Genomic DNA, 16669 nt, shown 5'->3' with positions numbered 1-16669 from the left:
ACGCCGAATGAGTGGTCTGCCTGAACAGGCTGCTTTGTGCTTCTGCTGCAAGGGCCGCAGTGTGCTCTTCCGTACGGAGCGAGCATTCTGTGTTTCCATTTACTGTTATGACCCCGCGAGGTCCTGGCATCTTGAGCTTGAGGTATGTGTAATGCGGCACTGCGTTGAATTGTGCAAATGTTGTCCGTCCGAGCAGTGCATGATAGCCACTGCGGAACGGGACGATGTCGAAGATTAACTCTTCGCTTCGGAAGTTATCCGGTGATCCGAAGATCACTTCCAGTGTGATTGAGCCTGTGCAATGGGCCTCTACACCTGGGATGACGCCTTTAAAGGTGGTTTTGCTGGGTTTGATCCTCGAGGGATCGATACCCATTTTTCGCACTGTATCCTGATAAAGAAGGTTCAGGCTGCTGCCGTCGTCCATAAGGACTCGAGTGAGGTGAAATCTGTCAATGATGGGGTCTAGGACCAGTGCGGTTGGTCCGCCATGACGGATACTAGTGGGGTGGTCCCTGCGATCGAAGGTGATCGGACAAGCCGACCATGGGTTGAACTTCGGGGCGACGGGCTCCATCGCATAGACGTCCTTAAGTGCACGCTTCCGCTCCATCTTGGGAATGTGGGTTGCGTATATCATGTTCACCGTCTTCACTTGTCGGGGAAACCCCTTCTGTCCTCCTGTGTTCGGCGGCCGGGGCTCCTCCTCGTCATCGCTATGCGGCCCCTTGTCCTTGTTCTCGGCATTTAACTTGCCGGCCTGCTTGAACACCCAGCATTCTCTGTTGGTGTGATTGGGACATGAGCGATCCAGTATGCGATCCAGACTGGACGGAGCCGGAGTATTTCTTTGAAATGCCTTTTTCCACTGACCGGATCTAGAGCCTCTAAATCCGGCATTGACTGTCGTATCTTCGGTGTTATCGCCGTTATTGCGGTGCTTTGGTCTATTACGACGCCGCCTACCGTTAACATCTTTGGTATCCGAGGTATCCTGATTCCTCGATGTGTTGTTGCTGCGAGCCAGCCAGCTGTCCTCGCCCGCGCAAAAGCGGGTCATGAGTGTCATGAGGGCTGCCATAGATTTCGGCTTCTCCTGGCCAAGGTGGCGGGCGAGCCACTCATCACGGATGTTATGCTTGAATGTCGCTAGGGCCTCTGCATCCGGACAGTCTACAATTTGATTTTTCTTAGTCAGGAACCGTGTCCAGAATTGTCTGGTCGATTCCCCTAGCTGCTGGGTTATGTGGCTCAAGTCATCAGCATCCGGTGGCCGCACATAAGTGCCCTGAAAGTTGTCAAGAAATGCGTCTTCCAGATCCTCCCAACTGCCAACGGAATCTGCTGGTAAGCTATTCAGCCAATGCCGAGCTGGCCCTTTGAGTTTTAGTGGGAGGTACTTGATGGCATGTAGATCATCACTGCGAGCCATGTGGATGTGAAGGAGGAAATCCTCAATCCATACAGCAGGATCTGTTGTGCCATCGTATGATTCGATATTTACGGGTTTGAAACCCTCCGGGAATTCATCATAACTTCATCGGTGAAGCATAGGGGGTGTGCGGCACCTCTGTGCCGGGCAATATCCCGATGTAGTTCGTATGAGTCTTGTCTGTTGTATTCGGCCCGGACGGATTTACTCTTGGAGTATCTGATGCGACGATCATCGTCCCGTGTGGGCGCACGTGTTCGTGTCTTGTATATTGACCTTGCAATTTTTGCCTTATTGTCCAAGATGTCTCGCATGTCCTCTGTGTTGCCCCTGGCCTTAGTATTTTTGACTGAGTGGCGACGGGGTGCGGTCTGAACTTTAGGCTGAAGCGCCTCTCTGGCTCGGCTACGTAGTGGCCGGTCAGCCGCATCGTACACTGGTGAATGAGGTTTCAAAGCTTCCTCCTCGAGGTGAGGTAGCAACCTGTGTTTTTGGGTAACTCTTGGATGGGCGCTCGAGTTCATGCTCCTCGGCCGCCAGGACTTCGGTCCACCTGTCTGCTAGCAAGTCTTGATCAGCTTGAAGCTGTTGCCATTTTTTCTTTAGGCTATTTGCCGTGGCCATAAGCCGGCGCTTGAAGCGCTCTTGCTCGACGGGGTCCTCAGGCATGATAAACTCGTCGTCATCGAGGCTCGCCTCGTCTTCGGAGAGAGGCATGTAATTGTCCTCCTCCGGTTCTCCGTCTGCTGCCTGCTCTGGAGGGCTAGTTGTTCGTCCTCTAGCTCTACACTGTGCTGGAGGGAATTGTTGTTGTCTTCGGCGCTATCCGGAGTGTTATTATCTCCTGTGCCGGTATCACTGCTCTTGCTGTGGCGGGACTTGGAGCGGCGCCGCTGACGTCGACGCTTGGGTTGCTTCTTGGAGGGGTCATCCTCCATTGTCTCGTCGTCATTGCCTTCTTTGGGGGTGTCCACCATGTATATATCATATGATGAGGTGGCGGTCCAGCGCCCTGAGGGCGGTGGTTCCTGTTCGTCTCCGACTTCATCGTCCATACCGTCGAAGTCTTCGGAGTCGAAGTCGAGCATATCGGTTAAGTCGTCGACAGTGGCTACTAAGTGGGTGGTGGGTGGGTAGCGAATTTCTTCATCGTCCGCATCCCATTCTAGCCGGACATAGTTCGGCCAAGGTTCTCCTGACAGGGAGAGAGACCTTAATGAATTTAGCACATCTCCGAAAGGTGAGTGCTGAAAGATATCTGCGGAGGTGAACTCCATGATCGGCGCCTAGTCGGACTCGACGGGCACGGATGTGAGCGGCTCGGAGTCCATGGCCGGAGATGAATCCAGTGGTTCGGCGACACGGCTCTCGTAAGGGGTGAAGTCAATATCCGGCTCTATCGCCACTACGAGTGCGGCCTCCATGGCGGGGTCCATCCCTCCGCTCTCGGATGGTGCGACTTGCTCCGAATTGATGGCCGGAGTAGTTGCGGATGCAATCTCCCGAACATTGTCCGACGGCAGAGTTACGTCATGCTCGTCGCGACTGTGCGACGCGTCCGACATGGGCTCGAATCCGTCGAAGATCAAGTCTCCGCGGATGTCGGCCGTGTAGTTCAAGTTTCCAAATCTGACCTGATGGCCAGGGGCGTAGCTCTCGATCTGCTCCAGATGGCCAAGCGAATTGGCCCGCAGTGCGAAGCCGCTGAATACGAAGATCTGTCCGGGGAGGAAAACCTCACCCTGGACCGCATCGTTAGCGATGATCGAAGGAGCCATCAAGCCTTATGGTGATGACACAGTGGAACTCTCAATGAAAGCACCAATTTCGGTGTCAAAACCGACGGATCTCGGGTAGGGGGTCCCGAACTGTGCATCTAAGGCAGATGGTAACAGGAGGCAGGGGACACGATGTTTACCCAGGTTCGGGCCCTCTTGATGAAGGTAATACCCTACGTCCTGCTTGATTGTTCTTGATGGTATGAGTATTACAAGAGTTGATCTACCACGAGATCAAAGAGGTTAAACCCTAGAAGCTAGCCTATGGTATGATTGTATCTTGTCCTACGGACTAAAACCCTCCGGTCTATATAGACATCGGAGGGGGCTAGGATTACACAAGGTCGGTTACAAAGGGGGAGATATACATATCCGTATTGCCTAGCTTGCCTTCCACGCCAAGTAGAGTCCCATCCGGACACGGGACGAAGTCTTCAATCTCGTATCTTTATAGTCCAACAGTCCGGCCAAAGGATATAGTCCGGCTGTCCGGACACCCCCTAATCCAGGACTCCCTCACATGCATTTCTGCTTAGTAGAGAATGAGAGTTGTCTGCAACAATTCCTGATGAGGTTGAAGTAGGAATTATGTGCCTTAACTCCCTCCACGCACAAGAACAAGGGTTTGCGCATACGGAAGCGTCAACAAAACCATGTATCCGGGAATGTTAGTTCGGGCTGGACATAGTCCTTGTACAGTAGTCGTGCTCCACTGACCCTATTCCTGTTCAAAACTCTTCTCCCTTTGATCGAACCCTTGAAGTTCAAAATGTGCACCACCTCCGTGTCCATTTCCTCTTGAATGCTCATGATCATCAACATCTCGACATGCTCGCACACACAAACCTCGAAACTAACGGGCCGACCTATATAGATGCGTAGTGGTAGGGTTTTGGTGAGCAACTAGTTGGAAGGTACCCCACAGGGAGCACTTTTCCTAGCACGGGAGCGCCCCATCGCACCATGTGGCATGTCCCAGCACCATCAAGTGGCGCATGGTGGGCGCTTACCCAATGGGCTTTTATTTGTGTGTTTTTGGTTTTTGGTGGGATTTAATTTTGTCCTTTGGTTTATCCAAAAAAATGTGTTTCGGTCCATTTGGACGGTTTCCCTCGTTGCTCGGGCCGTTTTTTTTGTTTTGTGCTCTTTCGTTGATCTTTACTTTGTTTTGTTTTGGGTTTTCTTTTCTTTTAATTTTTTAAACATGAATATTTTTAAAATTTTCTATTTTAAAAAAATTTATTACTGAAAAATGTGTTTTTTTATTTTTACAATAAATCCTGAGGAACTTCTTAAATTTTGAATATTTTTTAAGCTTGTGATTATTTTTCAAATTCATGAATATTTTTGAAAAAAAATCCCTGAAATTTATGATCTGTTTTGAAGTCACGAATTTTCCAAATCTATAAGAATAACATAGCCGGTTTTGTCAAACAGATGGAAGTTTTTGTAATGAGGGAGCGAGAGGAAAAAACGAACATAGCCGGTTTTGTCAAACAGATGGAAGTTTTTGTAATGAGGGAGCGAGAGGAAAAAACGAACATAGCCGGTTTTGTCAAACAGATGGAAGTTTTTGTAATGAGGGAAAGAGAGGAAAAAACGAAGTGAGTTAGAGCGAGCGACTGCTATATTTTTCTGGGCCGTCAAGTTAGAAGTGGGCTCTGCGGTAGCGCTAGTTCTAGGTCCTTTGCCGCTAAACAGGAGAGGTCCCTAGAGAGAGGACGCTCATGAGTGGTAAACAGCCTAGCCTTCGCACAGGTGCGATCAGACGGGACGGCACATTTGGGATGCAACGGAGCACTGTAGTGACGAGAACCGAATACTGTAGCAAACCAGTCTTGGGTCGGTTTCTGTTGAACATTTTCTTAAAATATGAATATTCTTTGAAAGCGCCGTTTTTTTGAAATTTTGAATATTATTTGAATACTTGAACAATATTTGAAATTTATTAGCTGTTTTTTTAAATTTTTCAGGATGTGTTTAAAAAAGTTCAGTATATCACCCGCAAAAAAAAGTTCAGTATATACTAAAAGAACGTTTGTTGTATATTGAACATGGTTCACTGTACATTAAAAAAATGTTCAGTGAGTATAATTGTTTTTCATCATATAATTAAAAAAGTTCATCGTATTAAAAAATGTTATGTGTGTATTGAAAAAATGTTCACCGTATATATTGCCAAATCTATGAAGAAGGAAAATGTGCAAAATGAAAAGGATAAGAAAACCAATTCTGAACAAGAGAAATATATACTCGCAAAAAAGAGAAATATAGAAAAACAACAAACACACACACGCGCGCGTGCGAAAAACGAAGCAGTCGAAAAAGGCCGGCCTGTCTGGAGGCATATAGGATTGACCACTAAATAGGACCTCCCGACGATCCTTCGTCATGCATGTTAGCTCCTCCTCCCGGTGATCTGACTCCCTCTCTGCAGCTATAAGGGCGACGAGACAATCACAGCGAGGTGGAAATGAACGTAGTGCCAACAAAGAATTAACAGCGACTTGTGCGCATGCACATCCTTGTCGATGCAAATTGCGTGAATATGCTCTGCAAAGCGGAATCGAATCTGCGCGAATCCACTATGACTGGTAGATAGCGACCTATGCCTATGTATGTACTGTATTGTACTGTACGCATCCAGAGGTAGATATCTAGTTGTGCTGCCGCTCATGTACATACTGTACTCAACTGCTGCAGTTTCTGTTGGTATTTGCGTACGGCCTTAATAAGTTTGTTGGGAATATTCTTTGGCATTGAGGGGAGGAGATCCCTGGTTCTGGGCTCCATCCAGCGTGTGGACGATCTCGTCTGGGACTCGAGAGTTTTTTCTCAAGATAACCCGAACAATCAGACAAAATGAAGTTTTATTCTTGCCTCTTCATCTCATCAGGCTCACAGCCAGTAAAATTCAATGATAGGTGGAGATGGACCATGCAAATCAATGCCGTCCGGCGGATTCTGGCAAGGTGAAGGTGCCGTCACTGTCTTGAAAGATTGGCGCCATGATTCCATACGTATCGACCCTACACGTGTCTTGCATTTTGGCCGCCAATAAATTGTCGAGGACACTGACCAGCGATCGAAGCTCGGGAAAGAAAAGAGCAAGGCAGTGGATCGGGTTGTGTTTGATTGATTTTGTTCCTATATAATATATTGCGTCCTATGCATGCAGTACCTGTATACAGACTTGGTTCTATCTTTGGTGTATGAAAGTACATCACTGTACCTCAGAAAGAAAGAGTGCATATCACCATGACGCGCGAGATGTAAAAACACTCCTCCACTGCTCCAGTTGGCATGAATGATCGATCATGAATAGATGGTTCTTCTAAATGTCTGCCACTATGGATATGGATTGCAGCATGTCCTTTACACAAGAACAAGATTGCCCACTGCACCACCTTTTTCTCCTTGCTCTTTCTGTTGAAAGGTACAGGCAGGCATGTGAAATTATGAATTGTAACGGGTAGAAGGGATTGCTGCCAACTGCAACTCCAATATCCATCCATGGCAGCTTCGCATTGCTCCATGCTACCTTACCTGCACATACACTGCACCTACACCCAAAGCACATACAGTAGCTGTGAAAGGTTGTTCGGTTAGATAAGAAGCGATGGGGGAGTGGACCAAATAGAAAGGAAGGACAAGGTCGGCAAAGTTACCAGTACCACTATAGTAGGTAAATTATGGATGCTACTTAGTACGTATCTAACTGTGCGCTTGCTGAGCAGACAGATAAGGAGGATAAACTGAGAGACATGGTTGGGGTCAGTTTGGTGCAGTGCAGCCCACTGTCTTGTGTTGGCCAATAGTATGAATCTCTCAGGGACACAAGACAAATCTGGAACAGTAACAGCTTTGTGCCCACTTGTAGTTGCCCCCTTGATCCTCATTTGCATCAACTAGCTCCAACTAGGGATGGATGGCCTTGCCTTGCCTTTACCTTTACCTTTAGGCTTTAGGACAGGGCCAGGGTCACTCCTCGCTAGTACGTACTACTACTACTACTATAGCAATTTTTCGCTTCCCTGTACTACAGTATTGTTTCTTCTTGGTGACATTGCACAAAGTCAATGGACTTTTCGTGTGTTGGGCTTGGCCACTTGGACATGCATGTTCCACCATTAGTTAAACATGGAGGACCTTTCTAGGTCAAACATTTTTCAGCTTTAGCCTCTGTCTCTAGATAGAGTATAATTAAACACAACATGCATGGGAAAGGAAAATGTGGTATGTTAGCTATGTACTCTCTCCGTCCCATAATATAAGACGTATTTTAACACTGTCATAGTGTCAAAACTCAAAACACGTCTTATACTATGAGACTGGGGGAGTAGTACAGTACATGGATATGATGAGGCCTAATTAAATTAAATATAAACAAGAGGGAATGCATCACTGTTTCTTGTCTACGTACATGCCTTAAAATCCACTATGTCAATCCTATTACTTGATATGATCGCGATAGATCTTTCTTTTTTAGTGCTCCTTTACTGTTTTCTTCAGCTGCAATGTACATGGATGTTATGATGGATAGATACAAACAAAATGCATCCTGTTATTCGGCAGCATGCATACACTCTACAAAGGTATTGTGACTCATCAACACATATACAATAATTTCCGGGAGATACGCATCTTCCAAGTGGCAGCGAAATATTCTACCATGTTAGCACAAGAGAAAAATCACACGTGTAATCTCCTACGGAGCTGGCAATTAACAAGAGCAGCCTAAGTGCCTAACTAGTACCGCAGCTCCAGTACTACTCTGAGATCCACGTCTGATTAAGAGACCCACAAATCTTAATATTATTATCAGGTCCGTCGGTCAGAAGAAGAAGGCGGAAAAAGAAAATGTGCATGTTTGGTCAAATGTAGAGACTTTGTCGATCAAGATATTCGCTGTCGAATCTTGGGGAGATATACTCCAGATTCCAGGCTACAATGCTTGTACTATATGTTATCTTGTGGATCCAAGCGTGGAATCTTGCATCGAGATCATCTATTCTGTTATGGTTTAGTTAACAAGGGAATGTGGCCCAAACGGCGAGCAAGGGCCAATTATGGCTAGGGTGATTAAATTAGTGCACAAGAGGCATTTTCTGGCTTAGATATGACCAAGGTTAGGTGTTCCAACATGGCAGCTAGCTAAGGTTCTGATTCTGCTGGCAACTGGCCAATCAGGAGCCACTGATAAGTAAACTTCAGCTTCAGATTTAATCTAGTAGGAGTATATTCTTTTTTCCAGAAAAGAGATGAGTATGTGATTGTAGTTTTATTCCATACATAATTTTGTCTTAAGTTTCAGTGTTTGCATATGCAGAAGCCAAGTGAACCAATAATACTAGTATTCTTTTGTGGTAATTAAATGTACTTTTTACAGTATCAGGATCAAATTTGACGGAGTAAAAGAAAATTGGCTGTCAAATCCTATAGATAAGCATGCAAAGATGTGTCTTATTCGTCATGTGGTATTTTCATCTCTGTTCTAGTATTTGCAGAAAATTTATACCGAGGGAAAAATAGTCGCATATTCGATGCAGGCCTTATCAGGTGCCGTGGCTCGCAGGGAAAAATAATGATAGGAAAGATTGAAGACGCAAAGGTGAATCTCCATAGCTGTCAATGGGAAGCTTCTCTTCCCCGTGGAAAAATTGATTTCTTGAGTTGAGTAGGACAGGCAAGAAGAGATCGAGAGAGAACAGTACTAGTACAGCTAAAACTAATCTACCAGTGTACTGTACGTAACACGCGAGGGAATATCGAGGGGCCGTCTGCATAGCGATCCGAATCTGCACTGCTGGGGGTGGGGGCGATAACCTTTGCCTCCTCGAAGCATCGAGAGGCCGTTTGATGAGTTGTGCGGCGCCTCCTGTGACCCCAAGAAACCATGGTATGGATGGCATGGCATGGCATTGCCATTGCCGCGCGCGCCAACCACACCACCTGTTGATTGGGTTTTTGGATCCCTTTCCCTTTCTCCTTGTGATCCACGATCATGAATATTCCAGGCCTGCCCGATCAAGGAGTAGTACGACCCAATTATTGGCCCCTGTACTGTGCCATCATCTCGCTGGACAATGTTTCTTCCACAAACAACACCAAATATAATTTGTTCACACTTGCTACTCTTTCCTCTGCAAGATCAGCGGCGACTTGGGATGGATCGAATCTGATTTGAACGTCTTCGAAAATCCACTCACGGGTTTCCACCTAGTTGTAGTTAACTGGAAGAAACACGCTTGGTCTGTCCATCCATTTCATCGTGTACATCAAGATTGGAATACAAATCTTCCTATGTGCTATTGGAGACATGCTTCTGATGGAAGCTCCCATCAATAATTGCCGCACATGCATAAATACCTCTGCCTCTCTAGTCTCTACCACTCCTCCATCTATCGTATCGATCGTCTCATGTGGAGTGGAGTGGAATCGTCTGCACGTATGCACTAGCAAGAAAGGGACCAAGCGATGCAAATGCAACCCAGAGGTTGCCATCACCACAAAGGAGGAGGACAAGACAAGGCATCACAAATTCAGCCATGCAATGCAATTGCAAGCATATTTTAGCTCATCATGCACTGCGTCTGCGTGCATGGGGAATCTAATCCAATCCACCACTACTGAAAAGAAAATGCCTGCCATGTCCTTCCATAGTACTACTCTTGCCTTGCATCCTCCACCTCCACCTTTTGGGTGGTGGGATGGGAGAGATTCCTCAGCCAAATGCATGCACACATCCAAAGTGATTCGCCTAATCCCCCCCCCCCCCCCCCCCCCCTCTCTCCTCTTGCTTGCCTTAGAATCTACCACTATGAAAAGGTGGCACAGGATTACACATCATGTGCTGCTATGGATTCTCTCTCTATCTGTGTTGAGGACACTAGGTGTAAAGTTTGTCTTTCCATAAAACAAGTTTCTAATGTTTCATTCATATTCCGTTGAATCCGAGTCAAAAATATTTTTCAATGTTAGAAATGATATAGTTTGCAGAGGCCGGGTGTGTACTCGTTGTGTTTTCTATCCACTTGATGCGATGTTACGAGTCAATAAAGAATGCCCTTTATCAAAAAGAAATGATATAGTTTTTTTTACGAAAGTCAAGGTTATACCTCTGGGCCTCGTGCATTCATCTATGCACACAACGAGCATATTATCAATTAAATTAAGACAACAATGTCAAAACATCTTACAAACAGAGTACAATGCATGGGCAATAAAGGTGACAAAAAACACATGCATCTAAGGGCATCTCAAACGCCGACCCTCAAACCGCCTACATCTGACCGGACTCGGCAGTCCTGACCCTGGAAGCCATCCAATGCAGTCCTATATCGGTCAACGGCGTGATCCAGACCATGAGTTTCCTGCAAACCGGAACCAAACGGGGGGGAGTGGGGGTTGCGGGAGTCCGGACACGAGAAACGTCGGACTCTGGCCCCCTTGACCCACCCAAAAGGAAGGCGGAGCCCGCGCTTTTGTAGCAACCCGGACTGTTTCCACACCAAAATCTCCCACTCGCATCCTCCATCCCCTGCTGCTCTCCACCCAATTCCCACTCTTTTTCTCCCACACTCTCCTTCCTTCCGCCGTCGACGCATGGAACCGGAGGAGAACCTGTTGGAGATGGAGGTGGCGGAGGTGCTGAAGGATCCAAGCATCACGCTCGGCCGAAAGATCAACTCGGCTATGGGGCATACTCGCAGCGTCAAAGCGAAGGCCGCAAAGGAGGAGAATCTCAAGAAGCGGATGGCTGCCGGTGGGCGTGGTGGTGGCGTTGGCCGTGGTGGATCTGGTGGACGTCGCGGTGGAGGCCGCGGTGCCCAGACGGGCGCACCCACAGTACAGACGATGACATGACTGAGCATTACAAGCCTCCGTACTTCTACACCGCCAAGCAACTGGAACGCCCGTCAGGGAGGTGCCTTGCATCGTCAACGTAAATGCAGGGTCGCTCTTCTCCGAGTGTTCTTCGCTGCAACCGTATGAGTGTGGACATCGAGCATGGAGCAGATGGGTGCCCACACATTGTTCGCTACAGTTCCTAGAGCAGGGGAGCCGGCATACGACGATCCGGACAGGGAGATGCTTGACATCATCCATGATGGAGGAGAAGGAGGAGGATGTGACTATAAGGACGGGCAGGTGGACAATTCGGATCCGACTCAGTCCGGCAACTACCCGCTGCAGTAGTCCTACACCCAGACGGCCACGCAACAGTCCTACACCCAGACCGGCGTGGGCACCCAGCAACAGCTGCATTTGGCCGCAGGACAGGAGGAGGAGGAGGAGGAGGTGGTGATGGGTGAGGGCAATGATCGGGATGATACAGTCGGTGATCCAAAGAAGAAGGGTAGAGGAGAAAGCTTCAACATGCAGGAGGACGAGCTATTGTGCGATGCATGGTTGGCCACTAGCCTCGACCCGATCCATGGCATGGAGCAAAAGGGCACAACATTTTGAAACAACATTCACACTGGGTTCCACGAACACAAGCATTTCACCCCCTACTCCAACACGGTCATCCACAATCGTGAATCAAAATCCCTCAACCATCGATGGCACACCATCCAAGAGGCCATGTCGAAGTATTGCAGGAACTTGAAGCATCTCATCGCACAATTGCCTAGCGGTGCACAAATTACCGTGCAAGTAAGTTGATCACTAGCCGGATACGCTTAGTTTTGTTGTTCACTAGTCAGATATGCATTGTTGTCAATTTTTCACTTTGTAGCCTTCTCGTGCTTGTTTTCCGTACAAGAAGTTGGAGAAGAAAAACTTCACCATCATGCACTGTTGGTTGAAGTTGAATGGGCAACTGAAGTGGAACCTTTTCATAGCCAAGACCGCCACCCAAGCCACCAAGGAAGAAACTAGTGACCCAACCAACTCAACCCGAGAACCGCCGAAGAAGGTTAGAAGACTTTTATGGGGGGAGGGAAGTGGGAGGAGGAGAGGGAGAAGTTATAAGGTGTGGCGGCCAAGCTGGCGGAGAGGTTCGAGGACATCTTGTCGAAGAAGGAGATGGCATGCATGAAGCACTCGGACCTCAAGGAGGAGAAAAAGGCAGAGTTTCAAACTGTTGATGGAAGCGATGGACAAGAAGTTCAAGCTCGAAGAGAGGAGGACCATGATCGAAGAGAGGAAGGCCGTGCTCAAGGAAAATACGATGAAGATCGCCTCCAATGCGAAAGACGCCAAGATGTTGTCCTTGAATGTGGCCTCTTTGGATGCCGACATAAGAATGATCGTGCAATCCGTCCGCTATAAGATGTTGCACTGGCAGAAATATGAGTTGATAGACAATTAGGACGCGGTGGAGGCGGAGGTTTCCTACGCTACAGTGACGACACCTTGATCGAGGAGCAGATGGCTGGGATTGCCAGTCCAGCAGGGCAAAAAATGCATGGACTGGCGGACTGGTGTTCTTTTGGATTCCGGCATGTAAAAACTAAGCATACTTGCCTCTTTTTTGTTGTAATCGGGCATGCCATCCGGCATGTAAAAACTAAGAATTCTTTTTCCGCCGCCGCAAGTTTCTGTTCTTCCGCAATCCCATCTGGAGGCATTTTTTGGTACTCTGTCGGAGGGGGAATCGATCACGGAGGGCTTCTACATGAACCTTGACGCCCTTCCAATGATGTGTGAGTAGTTAACCACAGACCTATGGGTCCATAGACAGTAGCTAGATGACTTCTTCTCTCTCTCTTTCATCTTCAATACAATGTTCTTCTTGATGTTCTTGGAGATCTATTCAATGTAACCTTCCTTTGCGGTGTGTTTGTTGGGATCCGATTAATTGTTGGTTTACAATCAGATTATTCATGAGGAATATTTGAGTCTTTTCTCAATTCTTACAAGCATGATTTTTATAGCTTTGTATTTCTCTCCAATATATCGGTTTGGCCAACTAGATTGATTTATCTTGCAATGGGAAAGGTGCTTTGTAATGGGTTCAATCTGTTGGGGAACGTAGTAATTTCAAAAAAAATCCTACGCACACGCAAGATCATGGTGATGCATAGCAACGAGAGGGGAGAGTGTTGTCTACGTACCCTCGTAGACCGACAGCGGAAGCGTTATGACAACGCGTTTGATGTAGTCGTACGTCTTCACGGCCCGACCGATCAAGCACCGAAACTACGGCACCTCCGAGTTTTAGCACACGTTCAGCTCGATGACGATCCCCGGACTCCGATCCAACAAAGTGTCGGAGAAGAATTCCGTCAGCACGACGGCGTGGTGACGATCTTGATGTTCTACCATCGTAGGGCTTCGCCTAAGCACCGCTACAATATTATCGAGGAGTATGGTGGAAGGGGGCACCGCACACGGCTAAGAAAACGATCACGAGGATCAACTTGTGTGTCTAGAGGTGCCCCCTTGCCCCCGTATATAAAGGAGCAAGGGGGGTGCGGCCGGCCCTAGGAGGAGGCGCGCCGGAGGAGTCCTACTCCTACCGGGAGTAGGACTCCCCCCTTTCCCTAGTTGGATTAGGACTTGGGGGGAAGGAGGAGAGGGAAGAAAGGAAAGGGGGGGGGCGCCGCCCCCCTTCCTTGTCCAATTCAGACTTGGGGGGAGGGGCGCGCGGCAGCCCCTAGGCCTCCTCTTCTCTTCCTCCACTAGGCCCATTAAGGCCCATTAGGTTACCGGGGGGTTCCGGTAACCTCCCGGTACTCCAGTAAAATGCCGATTTCACCCGGAACACTTCCGATGTCCAAACATAGGCTTCCAATATATCAATCTTAATGTCTCAATCATTTCGAGACTCCTCGTCATGTCCGTGATTACATCTAGGACTCCGAACAAACTTCGATACACCAAAATATATAAACTCATAATGAAACTGTCATCGTAACGTTAAGCGTGCGGACCCTACGGGTTCGAGAACAATGTAGACATGACCGAGACATGTCTCCGGTCAATAACCAATAGCGGAACCTGGATGCTCATATTGGCTCCCACATATTCTACGAAGATCTTTATCGGTCAGACCGCATAACAACATACTTTGTTCCCTTTGTCATCGGTATGTTACTTGCCCGAGATTCGATCGTCGGTATCTCAATACCTAGTTCAATCTCGTTATCGGAAAGTATCTTTACTCGTTTCGTAATACATCATCTCGCAACTAACTCATTAGTTGCAATGCTTGTAAGGCTTATGTGATGTGCATTACCGAGAGGGCCCAGAGATACCTCTCCGACAATCGGAGTGACAAATCATAATCTCGAAATACGCCAACCCAATATGTACCTTTGGAGACACCTGTAGAGCTCCTTTATAATCACCCAGTTATGTTGTGACGTTTGGTAGCACACAAAGTGTTCCTCCGGCAAACGGGAGTTGCATAATCTCATAGTCATAGGAACATGTATAAGTCATGAAGAAAGCAATAGCAACATACTAAACGATCGGGTGCTAAGCTAATGAAATGGGTCATGTCAATCACATCATTCTCCTAATGATGTGATCCCGTTAATCAAATGACAACACATGTCTATGGTTAGGAAACATAACCATCTTTGATTAACGAGCTAGTCAAGTAGAGGCATACTAGTGACGTTTAGTTTGTCTATGTATTCACACAAGTATTATGTTTCCGGATAATACAATTCTAGCATGAATAATAAATATTTATCATGATATAAGGAAATAAAATAATAACTTTATTATTGCCTCTAGGGCATATTTCCTTCAGTCTCCCACTTGCACTAGAGTCAATAATCTAGATTACACAGTAATGATTCTAACACCCATGGAGCTTTGGTGCTGATCATGTTTTTCTCGTGGAAGAGGCTTAGTCAACGGGTCTGCTACACTCAGATCCGTATTTATCTTGCAAATCTCTATGTCTCCCACCTGGACTAGATCCCGGATGGAATTGAAGCGTCTCTTGATGTGCTTGGTTCTCTTGTGAAAACTGGATTCCTTTGCCAAGGCAATTGCACCAGTATTGTCACAAAAGATTTTCATTGGACCCGATGCACTAGGTATGACACCTAGATCGGATATGAACTCTTTCATCCAGACTCCTTCGTTTGCTGCTTCCGAAGCAGCTATGTACTCCGCTTCACATGTAGATCCCGCCACAACGCTTTGTTTAGAACTGCACCAACTGGCAGCTCCACCGTTTAATGTAAACACGTATCCGGTTTGCGATTTAGAATCGTCTGGATCAGTGTCAAAGCTTTCATCAACGTAACCATTTATGATGAGCTCTTTGTCACTTCCATATACGAGAAACATATCCTTAGTCCTTTTCAGGTATTTCAGGATGTTCTTGACCGCTGTCCAGTGATCCGCTCGTGGATTACTTTGGTACCTCCCTGCTAGACTTATAGCAAGACATACATCAGGTCTGGTACACAGCATTGCATACATGATAGAGCCTATGGCTGAAGCATAGGGAACATCTTTCATTTTCTCTCTATCTTCTGCAGTGGTCGGGCATTGAGTCTTACTCAATTTCACACCTTGTAACACAGGCAAGAATCCTTTCTTTGCTTGATCCATTTTGAACTTCTTCAAAATTTTGTCAAGGTATGTGCTTTGTGAAAGTCCAATTAAGCGTCTTGATCTATCTCTATAGATCTTAATGCCCAATATGTAAGCATCTTCACCGAGGTCTTTCATTGAAAAACTCTTATTCAAGTATCCCTTTATGCTATCCAGAAATTCTATATCATTTCCGATTAGTAATATGTCATCTACATATAATATCAGAAATGCTACAGAGCTCCCACTCACTTTCTTGTAAATACAGGCTTCTCCAAAAGTCTGTACAAAACCAAATGCTTTGATCACACTATCAAAGTGTTTATTCCAATTCCGAGAGGCTTGCACCAGTCCATAAATGGATCGCTGGAGCTTGCACACTTTGTTAGCTCCTTTTGGATCGACAAAACCTTCTGGCTGCATCATATACAACTCTTCTTCCAGAAATCCATTCAGGAATGCAGTTTTGACATCCATCTGCCAAATTTCATAATCATAAAATGCGGCAATTGCTAACATGATTCGGACAGACTTAAGCATCGCTACGGGTGAGAAGGTCTCATCGTAGTCAATCCCTTGAACTTGTCGAAAACCTTTTGCGACAAGTCGAGCTTTGTAGACAGTAACATTACCATCAGCGCCAGTCTTCTTCTTGAAGATCCATTTATTCTCAATTGCTTGCCGATAATTGGGCAAGTCAACAAAAGTCCACACTTTGTTCTCATACATGGATCCCATCTCAGATTTCATGGCTTCAAGCCATTTTGCGGAATCTGGGCTCACCATCGCTTCTTCATAGTTCATAGGTTCATCATGATCTAGTAGCATGACTTCCAGAACAGGATTACCGTACCACTCTGGTGCGAATCTTACTCTGGTTGATCTACGAGGTTCAGTAGTATCTTGTTCTGAAGTTTCATGATCATTATCATTAGCTTCCTCACTAATTGGTGTA

The sequence above is a fragment of the Triticum urartu genome, chromosome 2A, assembly GCF_056163025.1.
Source record: "Triticum urartu cultivar PI428250 chromosome 2A, HENAU_Tu73, whole genome shotgun sequence".
Lineage (NCBI taxonomy): Eukaryota > Viridiplantae > Streptophyta > Magnoliopsida > Poales > Poaceae > Triticum > Triticum urartu.
Note: the sequence above shows the minus strand (reverse complement) of the source record.